Source organism: Pantherophis guttatus, chromosome 1 (assembly GCF_059756535.1).
Source record: "Pantherophis guttatus breed Tessera chromosome 1, ASM5975653v1, whole genome shotgun sequence".
Lineage (NCBI taxonomy): Eukaryota > Metazoa > Chordata > Lepidosauria > Squamata > Colubridae > Pantherophis > Pantherophis guttatus.
Window position 1 is genome coordinate 16,770,060 of NC_142063.1, and position 15,310 is coordinate 16,785,369.

A 15,310-nucleotide genomic window follows, 5' to 3' on the forward strand; every position below is an offset into this window, starting at 1 on the left:
GGGAGATCCTCCCCTCCCCCCTTTTTTTTTTCTTTATAAAGTCGCGGTTTTAGAAAGGAGCCCTCGTGGGACCGTCCGCTCTTTTGTTGCCCAAAAACCCGAGGTGTGAGTTTTGGGGCCGCTTGGTTTGGAGGAGGAAGGCCGGGGAAAGGGCTTGAAAACGGGGCTCCAGTGTGGACAATGGGGTTCTGTGTGTTCCAGAGATGATGGCCCTGGAAGGAGAAGAGATCGCGGAGGCAGCTCTCGGGGACTTTGGGGGGAGGGAGGGAGGGGGGGGGGGAGAAAGCAGCCTTAAGAGCGGGGGGGGGAGGGAGGGGCAGGAACCTTAAGGGGACACATCGGTGTTTTTCTTCTGGCCCTTAATCTGGTTTGCAGCCGGAAAGAATCTGCTGTCAAAGTAAAAGTCCTTTCCCCCGTCCCGGTCCTGCTCACGTATTATTTTTTTGCCTTCGCTTGAAACATGCGTAAAAAAAAAAAAAAGTGGGGAGGGGGGGTATTGCAAGCTTTCCCCCACCCCACCCCCAGGAGTCTGGTCGACCTTGTAGTTCCCCCTTTCTTGCCCCACCCCTTCCTGGATGCTTGTCCCCTCCCTTCCTTCCAGGACGGTTGTGGGTGTTCCTCTCCTAAAACCCCCTTGCATTTTTTAAAATGTTCCACTGAAGTGAATAGAATTGCAACTAAGAGATGGCACTCTGGCAAAACTTTCCTCTGGTTCTGGGGGAAATACTCCCATTCCCAGCCATGCCTAACATCTTTTTCAAAGTCATGAGGGAGGCCCTCTCCCCACCCCCCACCCCTTATTTAAGTTTCTAAAATTATAAATGCAACATGCTCTGTTTCCTGTATTAAAATATAAATGGTCACTGAGGAAGGAATTGGCACCACGGTTGTTATCGCAGGACACAGTAAAACAGCGGGCCCCAATTCAGATGACATGGGGATAAAATCAGGAGAATGTTGACAGCCAACTAAAGAATATCCACATATAGTAGCAGCATATCTGTGAATATTTCATTGGAATTAAGCCTGAGTGCACTCATTTTTATTCCCTAGCACCATCGATTCATTGTTCTGAATCCGTTTAGAAGCCTCTAACCATCGTTTGCAGGATTTGTTCCCCAATTAACCCAAGTTTAGATTCCACCAGGAGATTTCTCTTAATGCTAAAAAGGTCTAATACAGATGGTTGCTAAGCCAACCCTCAAATGTAAAATGAATGAACAAAGTGTGTATGAAATTTGTTTGGGGGGGAGGAGGGTTGATAACTTGGAATTATGGCGGGGAGACCTAGTAATCTTCCAATGGCACATACGGAATCTTGATGGCACTTGACAGTGAGATGGGCTGCATGTAAATTTAATAAATAAATGGCACAGGGTATCCCATACCTCCTGAACTTCACAGATTTCCTATGGGTGGGCTGAGATGACAGGCAAACTAGTTTGTAGGTAATGTAAGTACTTGGATTTCTTTAAAAACGATGAAGTATATATGTTGTGTGTTGTAACATTGAAGGGCAGTCTGCCTATTAATTAGCCACGGAAGCTGAAGACCATGGTTTTCTTTAGCCATAATACAATATATTATTAGAGCAATCGCTGTGAGCAAAGCGGTGCCTTCTTGTCCTGTTTGTATACTTTGCAGGAGCATCAGACTGGCCAGAGTTTCTGAGGTCAGTGAAATTTTGCTCTGATCCAGCAAGTCTTTTACAGTATGATTGGAAAAGTCAGGGGCCACTTGCAGAGTCCAGCAGTAAGTAAATTAAGTCACTTATTAGCCACAATACATTTCTGTGTTCAGAAGCGGGTCTATCTTTGAACACCAGGGGCTGAGAATACAGAAAAGGGAGAAGTCTTGCTGTAGGCTTTTCTACAGCAAGACTATTTCTATTGAATTGATCACTTTGCAGACTTTTTTGGTCTGAGTTCGATGTCAGAGATGCAGCTGGACAGCCTATTTGGTTTTAGAATTCAGCCTTGACTGCATTTTCTTCAGTATAAGAAAACTCTGGGTTCTGATGAAGTTTAACTTGTGAAATGCGCAGGCCTAGAGATTGGGGATTGAAGTTAGCTCGCATGCAACATGCTTGTATTGGTTTTGCTTTTGGTTCTGAGTTTCTGGACTTCCGCTTGCTTTTCATCTGTGAATTTTACATGCGTGGTTAATTTAAACTTGAACTATTTTGTTTAGCTGTTGTATGAAGCCATATTGCTTGATAGAGATAACCAAAGAAGAGTCAAAATAAATACCTTCTTCCAGAATTGTTCGCAGAGAGACAAAGGAGGAAGGTCAAACCCAAAGATTTGGAAGAATGTACCTAACCTCCAAAGAGATTAGCTTAAAAGGGAAAATTGATGATCTCAGTTAACATTACTTCCTGGGGGGGAGGAAATGTCCTCTCTAGCTTATAACATGAGGGTAATATCTGCAACTCTTACCGATTGGTTGCGAGACTGGTGGGAAGAGAATGCCTTGAAAGAACTCAAATGATTGAAGCACTGCCATTCACAGGTAGTCTTCAACTTATAAGCACAGTTGGGACCAGAATATCCATTGCTAAGCAAAACAGTTGTTAAATGAGTTGTGCCTGATTTTATGACCTTTTTGCCACAGTGATTAAGCAGATCACTGAATTCGTTAAATGAATCATTCGGTCGTTAAGTGAATTAAACTTCCCCTTTGCCGTTGCTTGTCAGAAGCTATCGGAGAAGATTGCAAATGGCGATCGCCGTAGCCCAGGATTCTGCAGCCGTTGTAAATATAGGCTGGTTGACAAGGGGCCAGATTTTGATCATGCTACTGTGGGCTGCTTCAATGGCCATAAGTGTAAGGACCAGTCCTAAGTCATTTTTTTTTTTCAGTGCCATTGTAATTTTGAATGGGCATCGCACGAATGGTGGTTATGTTAGGACTATCTTCATTCATTGTGTCCTCATTTGTTATATGTGGAGAGGTATTTTGCATAAGGTCTTTGATGTTGGTCTTTGGCAGCAAAAACAGCAGCTAACTTTATGGTACCCTAAAGACCCAAACATTTATTACTTCACTTTATTATTTTACTTCAGCCACGTGGAATAGATTGTGCCCTCTTGGATGAGAAAAAAGTGCAGGCAGTCCTCAATTTACAACAGTTCATTTACTACCGTTCAGAGTTACAACATTACTGGAAAAAAAAGTGACTTGTGATCATTTTTCACACTTTATGACTGTTGCAGCATCCCCATGGTCACGTGATCCAAAATTCAGCTGGTGTCAGGCTTCGAGTAATGCACCCATCACAAATCGAACTCCCAAGGCAATTGCTTCTCCTCAAATAACAAATTTATTTAGATACATCATGGCAACTGACTCACATTTATGACGGTTGAAGGGTCCCAGGGTTATGTGTTGCAACCTTCCGACAAGCAATGTCAATGGGCAGACCAGGTTCACTTAACAAACATGTAACTAACTTTTAACAACTGTGGCAAGAAAGGTGGTAAAACGGGGCAAAACTCACTTAACAAATGCCTTGCTTAGCAACATAAATGTTGCGCTCAGTTGTAAGTTGGGAACTACCTGTACTTGTAGAATTGAAATTTGTAGTATCTTCCTTCCGATAATAATGAGCTTGCTAAAATGGTGTCTTCCCTTAGGCCAGAGGTCTTCAAACTTGGCAGCTTTAAGACTTGTGGACTTCAACTCCCAGAATTCTCCAGCCAGCTGTGCTGGCTGGAGAATTCTGGGAGTTGAAATCCACAAGTCTTAAAGCTGCCAAGTTTGAAGACCTCTGCCTTAGGCATTTGCTGGGACAAGCGCTTGTCTTTTTTGTTACCCATTTTTGCATCTCAGGTGGAGGAATGGTCAAAGAAGAAAGGGAAGACGTTACACAGTAAAGCTGTGTTGTTGCATCAGCATCTGCTTGTGCTTGGCACGCTTCCCAAACCTGGAGAGCTCACCTAGTACTTTTCCCAACTCTTTGCTTACTTTAACATCTGGATCTTAAAGAAGTCAGTGGGGAATGAGCTGGCACAAATGCCGCAGTGTAAAGAAAGAGACAGATTCTTAGCGTACAGTAGATTTAGTGTTCAGGGCTACGTCATTCCTACCAGTTGTCCGGGGAGCTTCACCAATCTATGGCATTCTCCAGCATATCCCATTTCATTATTCTTAGTCATCTGATGGCCGCTTTTCAGTGACGGGCTTACAGAGAGGCTTACACTTGGAAACGGCGGTTCATATAATGTCGTGGGCTACGTTTCATGTCCGGTGAAAAGATTTCCACTTGCAAGGACAGGAGTTTTCTCTTCTAAACCCTAATCCATCCAGTCCCTCAACTTTTTGGAGCAGATAAAGGAGGGAGCATTCAGTCCCCCAGATGACTTAGTTCTTAAAATCTGTAAAAGACAAATTGTAGAGGGTGAAATTAAAAACCTTAAAGTGCAAAGCAAGAACTAAAAAACAAAAACAAAAACCTGTTAGGAGGAGGTTTTTATGCGTGTGAGTGAGAGAAAGCAAATTTTCACCTGAAACTGAAAATAAAATAAAGATGCCATCAGATGACTCAGGAAGAGAAATACCAAAGAAAACATGCCACAATTAAAGAATTAGGAGCAAGTAGCCCTAAAAGCACATTAGTCCTGACCATGAAAAGCTATCTGCTGAGATTGGAGTTTTAGGGCTGGGTGAGTATGTTGTTATGTTGAGTTGACCATAAAATAATGTGGTCATTGGTCACAACTTTAATTGTGGTGTAATATTCTCTCTATAGCCCATCCCGGTTAATAATGGCAGTGCTGTATTTGTCATTAACTGTAGTTTCTAAGCACCCTTCAAAGGCAACTCCAGATAGAAAGCATTGCAAAAGTTTCTTACACAGGTAGTCCTCAACTTACAACTGTTCATTTAGTGATTGTTTGAAGTTACAACGGCACTGGAAAAAGTCTTACGGCCGTTTTTTAACATATATGATTGTTGCAGCATCTCCACGATCACATGATCAAAATTCGGATACTTGGCAACTGACTCGTATTTATGACGGTTGCCGTGTCCCAGGGTCATGTCATCGACCTTTTGCGACCTTCTGACAAGCAAAGTCAATGGGGCAGGCAGATCCACTTAACAACTGTTGTTACTAACGTAACAGCTGCAGTGATTCACTTAACAACTGCCTTGTTTAGCAACAGAAATGTTGGGCTCAATTGTAAGTTGAGGACTACCTGTACTGCATTCTCCTTTATTGTCTGACTGGATTCCAGAACACTTCTGGCCGGCTGAAAAGGTGTTTGTAAATGATCTTTTTTTTTCTCTTGATCCTACAGCTTTTGCCTGCTGTCTGTCATAAAAAAAAATGCTTAAAATTTGTCGAATATCTAGAAAAATAACTAGCAGTTCAGGAGCCTGCTAATAATATAGTAAGTTGCCCAGAGTAACCCCATGGCGAAATGGGCAGCAAATAAATTTAACAAATAAATAAATGAAAAGATTACTAACCATTCTCTTTAAGTTTTGGTTTTTGACTCAAAACAGAAGTTTGATTGATTTGTTTGATTCTGGCAAGGAGTGCACCTCATCCATTATCACAATCATCCTGTAAATATTCACCCGATTTATTTTCTTCCTCCTGAGTTTTTGTGAGGCCTCTTGTTTCTTTGATTTTGGTTGCCGCTGCTTCCCATCCTGATTTAATCATGGACAGTAAATAATGTCATTGGGTAATTTACCTGGAATCAGTCAATCCTGAAGGGTATCAACTCTGGCTGTTCTTTGGAAGGACAGATACTGAAGCTGAAGCTCAAATACTTTGGCCACCAAATGAGGAGAGAGGATTTATTGGAAAAGATCCTGATGTTGGGAAAGACGGAAGACGAAAGGAGAGGAGGAGATGGCTAAGTAATGTCTATTACTATGATCCATTGGGTTGTGAAGAATCCAATACAACATAGCAACTGAACAACAACAAAATTTACCTCCACTGAAAATAACCTTGAGGGAATTGGATTTTTTTTCCTCTGGGAATTAACGAACAAATACCTATCAGAGGCTGCCAATTTCTTTTTAACAGTGCTGGAAATGTTTATCTGAAAAATAGTTGGTTCAGCTTGGGCCATAGCTTCTTTGTCCCATCACATCAACCTGTCCAACCCAATCAGGCAGGGAAGGAATATTGTGGACCTCATCAGTTAAAGAATTTTGACTTCTCTGCCGTTGCCCCTGCCCTCTGGAACATTCTCCCCCCCTACTCTCACTGTACACAGTTTTAATGTTTTATGTTTTAATATTTTATTTGTATACCACCTAGTGTTCCTTTTTGAGGAAGATGGGTGGTTTCGAAATGTAATCAATCAGATAGATCCACTTCAGTGGTGGGTTCCGCCCGGTTCCGCCGAGCCGGTAGCGGTGACGATATGACGTCACTGAACTGGTTCTGCCCCCCCCCCCGCCCCCACCTGCATTATTCTTACCTTTTATTTGGCCCCACCCCCAATCTATTGCTGCCTCCTGAGTCCCAGCTGATCGGCTAGAGGGGAAAAAAACTGTTTAAACTCTTGCCACGGGGCTTCAAAGGGCTGCCCTCCAGCTGATCAGTGTTAAAAGAAAACAAATGAGTAGACCAGTGCCTGCAAAAATAAATGGGTAGACCAGTGCCTGCAAAAAGAAATGAGTAGACCGGTGCCTCCAAAAACAAATGAGTAGACTGATGCCTCCAAAAACAAATGAGTAGACCAGTACAGCTCTGCAAGCAGTTAAAAGCCTGGTAGACCAGTACCTCTGCTAAATCCTAAAGAATTGTCACATGACCATCAAGCCACGCCCACAAAATAAGCCACGCCCACAGAACTGGTAGTAAAAAAATTTAGAACCCACCCCTGATCCACTTAATTAGTTTGAAGTGCTATCTTGAATACCACTTGTATTCAAGACCATTGAATTACCACATTCAAGATCATTGTGATATAATCTTGAACATTATCTTGAGATATGTAACTGTATTAACTAGGAATTCTGGCTGCTTTTTCCTTTAGAGTGGACAAACCAAGTGCTCTCTGGCATCTTGATAAACTTCAAAGAGGATCTGAGAATTGCCCCGTGTCCTTGTCCTTTCTTGGTATTACAGTAGCCTGATAATTTTTGCCCATAAATGTTAAATTTCCAAATGGAAGCACAATTTAAGAAAACTATCCAAAAGGTTTCCCACCTGGAATTTGATTTAAAAACTTCCATTCCCATGTCCATACCCAACAAAACCAGTACAGGTAGTCCTTCAATTTACATCCACAATTGGGACCAGAATTTCTGTCACTTACCAAGGTGGATGTTAAATGAGTTGTGCCCAATTTTACAACCTTTTTTTTTTTTTTTTGCTGTAGTTTTAAGCGAATCACTGTTGTTAAATGAATCATGTCATGAACTGAATCTGGCTTCCCCCATTGAGTTTGCTTGTTAAGAAGGCAGCTGGGAAGGTCGCAACTCCTCGGGATGCTACAACTGTTGCAGGGGTGGGTTCTAAAATTTTTTACTGCCAGTTCTGTGGGCGTGGCTTATTTTGTGGGTGTGGCTTGATGGTCATGTGACAGTTCTTTAGGATTTAGCAGAGGTACTGGTCTACCAGGCTTTTAACTGCTTGCAGAGTTGTACCGGTCTACCCATTTGTTTTTGGAGGCACTGGTCTACCCATTTATTTTTGGAGGCACCGGTCTACTCATTTATTTTTGGAGGCACTGGTCTACCCATTTATTTTTGGAGGCACCCGTCTACCCATTTATTTTTGGAGGCACCGGTCTACTCATTTGTTTTTGGAGGCACTGGTCTACCAATTTATTTTGCAGGCATCGGTCTACTCATTTGTTTTTGGAGGCACCGGTCTACCACCACACTGCCTTTTAACACTGATCAGCTGTAGGGCGGCCCTTTGAAGCCCTGCGGCAAGAGTTTAAACAGTTTTTTCCTTCTAGTCGATCAGCTGGGACTCAGGAGGCAGCAATAGATTGGGGGCTGGGCCAAAAAAAAGGTAAGAATAACACGGGGTGGGTGGGGGGGCAGAACCGTTTCAGTGATGTCATATCATCATCGCTACCAGCTCGGGGGAACCGGGCGGAACCCACCACTGAACTGTTGTTGATATATGCCAGTTGCCAAGTTTTCCGAATTTTTATCATATAATTATGAGGATGCTGTGATGTTCATAAGCAGGGGACTCCAACCTTGGCAACTTGTAAGACTTGTGGACTTCAACTCCCAGAGAACTCTGGGAGTTGAAGGCCACAAGTCTTAAAGTTGCCAAGGTTGGAGACCCCTGTTCGTAAGTGTGAGGACCAGTCATAGGTCACTTTCTTCAGTGCCATTGTAACTTTGAACAGTGGCTAAATGAATGGTTGGGAGTTGAGAACTGCCTGTATCACGTGGCTGTGGTGGACTTGCCAGCATATGGTCAGCCGCTTTCTGTGGTAGTTATGGTTTCAAAAGATGAGCAGTTTCGAAATGCAAAAATGGAGATGGGCCGTTCCAAAAATGGAATAAATAAAATAAGTGGTTTTCAAATAGGCTTCTGAGACCGCTCCATTTTGCAGCCATCCAGTCCGGAGGCCGTAAAGACACGTGTCACCATTGCCAAAGTGAAGAGGCTTGTGGAGAGAGCCTTGAAGAAGGAATGCACAGGCAGATACATAAACACCATCTTAGCCTTGAGAGAGAGAGAGAGAGGAGAGATAATAAAGAAATTCAGGATTACTCCTTGATTTCTCTTGGATATAAGACTGGAGGAGGGAGGGAGGGCAATGGCAACCATGAATCCAAAGGAATGCCTACATTGAAGACCTTGAAGAAGTAATTATAGTATTCTCCTTCAGAAGAATCCTATAACACATCCAGAACCAGCATAGGAGCTGACAGGGATGCAGGCAGATTTTGGACAAACAATAACTCTTTATCTTGCCAGAGTCCCGTTTACATTATCCCCACCCCAATTCTGTCCCTCCAGACACCAGACCCTGAGTCAAGACTTCTGCATCTCCAGTTTGGTCCATGATTGACATCCAGTATCATCAGCAGACAAATGATATCTCACTCTAAACTGGTGGATTAGGTGTAGATGGTTTTTGAAAAACAGGGGAGCTGAACCTCAATGGCATATTCCAAAAGAGAGATCAGTTGTCTGATCACCTTTTCTCAGGACCGTTGATAGGAACAGCCCACTTGGGGGAGAGGGGAGAGTGGGACCCCTGTAAGCTAGTTCAACCTTCTTCCAGTCCCTGTAGATGGTCCAGAGCAGGGGTCTCCAACCTTGGCAACTTTAAGACTTGTGGATTTCAAAACAAAGCTGGCTGAGGAAGTCCACAGGTCTTAAAAGTTGCCAAGGTTGGAGACCTCTGGTCCAGAGGGCTATCAGTCAATAGTATTGAATGCCATTGTGAGGTTCAGTAGGCCAAAATCTTTCATAAAAAGGGGGAAATGGAGAGTGGTTGAAGTTGTCTAATATAATTAGATCAAGGCATGGCTCTTCAGAAGTGGGTTCATCATCACTTCCTTTTAAGGTAGTTGGTACTTTCCATGTACCACTTCCCAAATTGAACGTATGTCATCTGGCAGCCCAAAGGAGCAAGTAAGACATTGGCCCAGTCCATTGATGACAGACCTCTTGCTGTAACAAATTATTCACTCCCACAGGGAACACATGGTCAAATTAAGCCCATGTAACTTTGCTCCAGTCACATCTAGACCTACTCAGATGTGGGTAGGTCCAGATGTGACTGAATTTCACTATGTCGAAATTTACCTCTACAGCTTGCTCTGATCTCTCGTTTAGATAAGTCACAGGCAGTATGGCAAATTCAATGGTCAGAAGAGCGCCTTGTGGTCAGTTCAAGTGGGATTTAACAGGTCCCAACCATTGTTTTAGAACACGGGTGTCAAACTCGATAGCGTCACATGATGTATCATAACCTATTATGATGATAAGTGGGTATGGCCTGCACATGACGCATCCGGCCTGCGGGCCGCCAGTTTGACACCCCTGCTTTAGAAAAATTGCAGAAATCTGTAACACACTTTTTTGTTGTTGTTGAAAGCCATCACAAAAATATAGTAAGTATAGAAGCAATGCAGAGGATGGGGTGGAGAATAATACAAAATCTTGCGGAGGGATTATATAGCAGTGTATCTTATTTTTATTTGGGATGCAAAATAGAGTATGGGAATGCAGTAGGCATAATAGATCTTGATTTTAGGGAACTAATTGATGGACTGCCCTCCTATTTATCTATCTACTACACTGCTGAATCGTAATGGCAGTTCACAATAGCAAAATAGAACAGTCTAAAATAAATATATGATTAGGTTTAAAACAAAAAAAAAAGTGAGAAAAATATATTTAAATACATAGTAGGTGTCATAAACATAGCTAGCCTTGAATACCTATTTCCCTACAGAATAATTTGGTTTTTACTGTTTTGTAGAATAGTGTTAAACTCTGTGTCAGTCTATCCTCAAGAGGGATACTATTCTGATTAGTAGGTGTGGGCTGGATGGCATGACAACAGGTGGATACACAACTGGCTTGGAAATTGTATTCAAAGAGTACTCATTAGTAGTTCTGGTATTGAAAGGTATCAATGGGGCACTGCAAGGTTTGGTCCAGTCGTTCTCAACATTTTTATTAGTGACCAATTGTGGAGAGTAGTTTTGAAAGTTGCTAATTGTGCAAAACTGGGTTGAACAGTTAATACTTGAGGGGAGAAATGCAAAATGTTTTTTATTGATTAGAGTAGTGGATCGAACAACATAAACTAAGGAACCAAATGCAAAGTTACTTGCTTAGGAGAAAGAAATCTAGTGGACTGGTAGAAAATGGGAGACGTCTATCTTGACAATGGAACTTGCAAAAATTTGGAATTGTAGTTAATCAGAACTTCAATATGAGTTCAAAAGAAGACAAGTATGAATTGGCTGCCTCAATAGTGCTGCAGGTACTCCTCAATTTACAACCATTTATTTAGTGACTGAAGTTGCAGTGACACTGGAAAAAAATAATTTACAAACAGTCCTCAAACTTACAACCATTGCAGCATCTTCATGGTTACATGATCAAAATTTAGGCACTTGGCAACAGACATATATTTATATTTATGGCATCATAGGTTCACCATTTGTGACCTTCCCAATTGACATTCAATAAGTAAAAATGGGGGAAGCCAGATTCGTTTAATATCCGTGGCATAAAAGGCAATAAAATTGGGTGTGACTCACTTAACAGCCGCCTTGTTTAGCAATGGAAATTCTTATCCCAATTGTGGTCATAAGTCAAGGACTACATGTATTGTGTCCAAATCACAGGAGGTTAATCATTCCATTTTGTTCTATGTTGCTTAGTTACTGACTGTCTTGAGTGTTGTGTCCAGTTTTGGGCACCACCATACTCGGAGTAAGAATTCAGGCAAACAGGTTGCAGAACAGAACATCAAGGCAGATTGGGCTCCTTCCAGTTCAAAAATATGACCGTTAATTTGGGTAGCACGGTTTTGACTTAACCACCTTCTAAGTGCAGTTTATTTGGCAGCCTAAGCCTATAATGCCAGCAACAGATGAAACAGTATATTGTCTATGCTTTGTATTCTGTGACGCATACAACAAAGCACCATAAAACAACAAATAGGTCTTCCTCACTGCTTTGAGAATTAGCATGTCAGCAAGTAAGGCCCAGTTGTGTTGATTCAAGAAGCAGCTAGACTAAACAAATGGACTGCTGTAACATAGGAGATATCTGTCCTGGCAATGGAAGTTGTATATTATTTATTTGTTGCATTTATATCCCACCATTGAGGATTGAATTGATTGCAGCAGTACACAGAAATTTAATAAATGTCTGCTTTGGAATCTACATGATGGGAAATGGGTGGAACACTTGCAGTTTACAGTTGCTAAATTCTCATCATAGAGACCCATTTTTTAATTACAGCAATTGGATTCATATAATACATGAGCCAGATCCAAGTGTGCCTCATTATTATTGTTTCATGCACATCCATTTGCTTTATTTACACCTGATTTATCCTAAGAGTAGACATTCTAGGAAAGCCATGCTAGTCTGTTGGTGCAAATATATATATATATATATATATCAGGAATCTGGTACACATAGTCCTCGGCTTTCGACCATAATTAAGCCTAAAATATCTGTTGCTAAGTAAGACAGGTATTAAGTGAGTTTTGCCCCCATTTTACGACCTACCTTGCCACAGTTGGTAAGTGAATCAGTGCAGTTCCTAAATTAGTAACACGGTGGTTAAGTGAATCTGGCTTCCCCGTTGACTTGGCGTGTCAAAAAGTCGCAAAAGGTAATCAAATGACTTTGTGTGTCAGAAAGTCCCAAAATGGACACTGCAACCATCATAAATATGAACAAAAATATGCCAAACATCCACATTTTAATGACGTGACCATGGAGATGCTGCAACGGTTGTAAGTAAGTCACTTTTTTCAGTACCGTTATAACTTTATAAACAGTCACTAAACGAATGGTTGTAAGTCAAGGACTACCTGCAATACCAGTTTTCTTTATAAAGTGTCAGCTCTTGTGAGATCCGTGTTACCACATCAGATGCATCCAGTAGCCACTATGCGTCGGAGGAAATGAACTGCAGTTCATATAAGCTTATGCCTTTTAATAATTCTTGTTTCTCAGAGTAATACTGCCAGGGGCTAGTAACTTGAACTGAGCTTGGAATCTCACTACCATTTGGTAGAAGGATGACCAAGGGGTCCCCTTGACAAAAACCAACAACGAGAGGGGTATTGGTTTTGCCATTTCCTGTGTGATTCCTCTTGTCCTAAAATTGGGGCAAATTAGTGGGCTAGCAGGAAGGCCTTTCATTAGGGTAATTATGCTGCCCCTTTTGTCTGTCACCACTATCAACCCGTGTGGGCAAATTAAGAATGTCACTTTAGTGATAATGACCCCCCTTTCAATGTTTTCTGCCTTTTTTTTCTCTCCCTCTGCAAAACTGGGCCTCTAGCAAACTTTGCAAAGATTTGCCTCTTTATAGGTGAGCTCATGTAAGGATTATGAGGGGCCTAATAGGCCTCTTAAAATGGTGTCCATGGTGCAAGGTCCCCAAGGCGGTTGCTAAGCAACCGGAGGAGTTCTCTGGCTACTTCCTCCCGAGAAATTTAGAAGTAGTGGGAAGACAGAGATAATCCTGAAGAAAGCCAGGTCAGAAGATCCCAGCTGGTATTCTCTGAGACAGTGGATCCTCTCTTAAAAACGAACAAAGACAACTTGTGGGAGTCCCCTAGGGGGGATGCATTTCTAAAATGCCAATGGGGTGGGGACAATTGTTCGTCTACTTTTGTTTGTGGATACAAAAAATGGTAATTGCATTAATACTGGGAAGGATTTTATTATGCAAGTAGTCCTCAATTTACAACAGTTCATTTAGTGACCAGAGTTACAACAGCACTGAAAAATGTGACTTACGACCGTTTTTCACACTTACGACCATTGCAGCATCCCCGTGGTCACATGAACAAAATTCAGATGCTTGGCAACGGGTTCATATTTATGACGGTTGCCGTGTCCTGCAATCATGTGATCATCTTTCGCAACCTTAACAAGCAAAGTCAAGGAGGAATCCAGATTCACTTAACAATCCTGTTACTAACTTAACAAATGCAATGATTCACTTAACAACTGTGGGAAGAAAAGCCATAAAATGGGGCAAAACTCACTTAAGAAATGTTTCACTTACCAACATAAATTTTGGGCTCAATTGTGGCCGTAACTCGAGGACTACCTGTATTTGCACCGATGATAGAATATGTCTTGTTTTAATTAGCTATCTGATTACTACCTCTAAAGTAGTACTTTGCTGCTCCATGTAATGATGCACTTGAGTTATTTTCTCTCAGAAGAATCACTTACACAAGCTTGGAGTTGTTCCGGTTCCTTTCCTCAGTTCCCCTCCTCCTAACACACACACACACACACACACACACACACACACACACACGGGAGTGACAACAAAGGTTCTTGTTTCCATGAGAACATGATGTGGGTGAAGTGAAGACAAAGGCTCATGGGAGGTTCCAGTCCAGCCCTCTGAAGACTTTAGGAGAAACATAAAAATAACCAGGGAGGTGTTGGCCTGACTCATTGCCGTCCTTTTCAATAGAATTACAGGGCTGGACGGGACCTTAGAGGTCCTCTAGTTCAACCCCCTGCCCAAGACAGGAGTCTTATGCCATCCTGACAAATGGTTGTCTAGTCTTTTCTGGAAAACCTCCAGCAGTGGAGCACTCAGAACTCCAGAAGGCAAGCTGTTCCATTGTTGAATCGTTCTGACTGTCAGAAAATTTCTCTTTATTTCCAGGTTGGATCTCCTTCTGGCACACATCCGCCCATTGCTTCTTGTCCTGTCCTCTGGTGCTTTGGAGAATAAATCAACACCCTCTTCCCTGTGATAGCCTTTCAAGTATTGGAAGGCCTCTCCCCACCAAGCCTTCTCTTTGTTAGGCTAAACATATTTAGTTCTCTTAGCAGTTCATCATACAGTTTAGCCTCCAGACCCCTTATCATCTTTGTCCTTCTCTGCACTCTTTCTAGGATCTCAGAATCTTTTTTTATATTGTGATGACTGGATGCAGTATTCCTAGTGTGGCCTCGCTAGTGCAGTATAGAGTGTTCCTATCACTTCTTGTGGACTTTTTTTTTTTTTTAATTTGATTTATATGCCGCCCTTCTCCGGAGACTCAGGGCGGCTTACAATGTGCTAAGCAATAGCCTTCATCCTTTTTGTATATTTATACAAAGTCAGCTTATTGCCCCCACAACTGGGTCCTCAATTTACCTACCTTAGAAAGGATGGAAGGCTGAGTCAACCTTGAGCCTGGCGAGATTCGAACCTGCAGTAATTGCAGGCAACTGGTCTTAATAACAGGGTGCTTTAGACCACTGTACTACCAAGGCTCTGATACTATACCTCTGTTGATGCAGCCTTTAGGACTGCATTGGCCTTTTTGGCAGCTACAGCACACTGATGGGACATGGAGCGTTGCAATGGGATGGATGAAAACATCAGGAGGATTCACTATGGCAGCCTTAAGCAAGTGGATATAACTGCCTATTTTTATACAGGAAATTTGTGGATCCAGGTCATTTAAATTTTTTCCTGGTTGCTATGTAAATTATTAATCACATATTTTATCCCCACAGTTACCATGTGAGGTACGCAGGAGGCAAGGAAGTAAATTTATGGCCAGGCATAAATAATATGAAGCTGGATCTCTTTGGATTGCATTCAACACTGTAAATGCTATTATAGCTTCCTTTTTTGTGTGT

The 15,310-nt window shown here is 42.0% G+C and overlaps 1 protein-coding gene across 35 annotated transcripts in view; it reads left to right on the forward strand.

Annotated features, from left to right (window-relative positions):
• Positions 1 to 15,310, forward strand: part of GATAD2A (GATA zinc finger domain containing 2A) — a 109,417-nt gene that overhangs the window by 19,441 nt on the left and 74,666 nt on the right. The window contains exon 2 of one of the 35 annotated variants that reach the window (XM_087878540.1): positions 1,645 to 1,752. The exons of 33 other annotated variants lie outside the window; for them this stretch is intronic. The gene's annotated coding sequence lies outside the window, so the exon portion shown is untranslated. Of the gene's footprint in view, positions 1 to 1,644; positions 1,753 to 15,310 lie in introns of those variants that run through there. One more of the 35 variants, XM_060694682.2, reaches the window with a different exon arrangement.